The sequence below is a fragment of the Chrysochloris asiatica genome, unplaced genomic scaffold, assembly GCF_000296735.1.
Source record: "Chrysochloris asiatica unplaced genomic scaffold, ChrAsi1.0 scaffold00117, whole genome shotgun sequence".
Lineage (NCBI taxonomy): Eukaryota > Metazoa > Chordata > Mammalia > Afrosoricida > Chrysochloridae > Chrysochloris > Chrysochloris asiatica.
The window spans coordinates 2,001,770-2,002,152 of record NW_006408635.1 but is presented as its reverse complement, the minus strand read 5'-3'; positions in this window follow the sequence as shown (position 1 = coordinate 2,002,152).

Below are 383 nucleotides of genomic sequence, written 5' to 3'. Positions count from 1 at the left end.
GAAACCCTGTTCAGGGTTGCTATGGGTCAGAACTGACTCGACAGCACTTAACAACAACAACCATCATGAGTGTTGATTGTGAATCCAAACAAAATGACATTTTAAACAACTTCAATCTTTTCTTTGTTTATCATGATGTTTTTTCTAGCTCAGTTGTGAGATTTTTGTTTTTTTAACATTGAGTTGCAATCCATACCGAAGGCTGTAGTTTTTGATCTTCATCAGTAAGTATTTCAAACCCTCTTCACTTTCAGCAAGCAAGGTTGTATCAACTGCATGGTGACCCTGCTAGTACTTAAAATACTGGTGGTATCGTTTCTAGCATCACAGCAACACACAAGCCACCACAGCGTGACAAACTGACAGACGAGTGGTGGAATTAC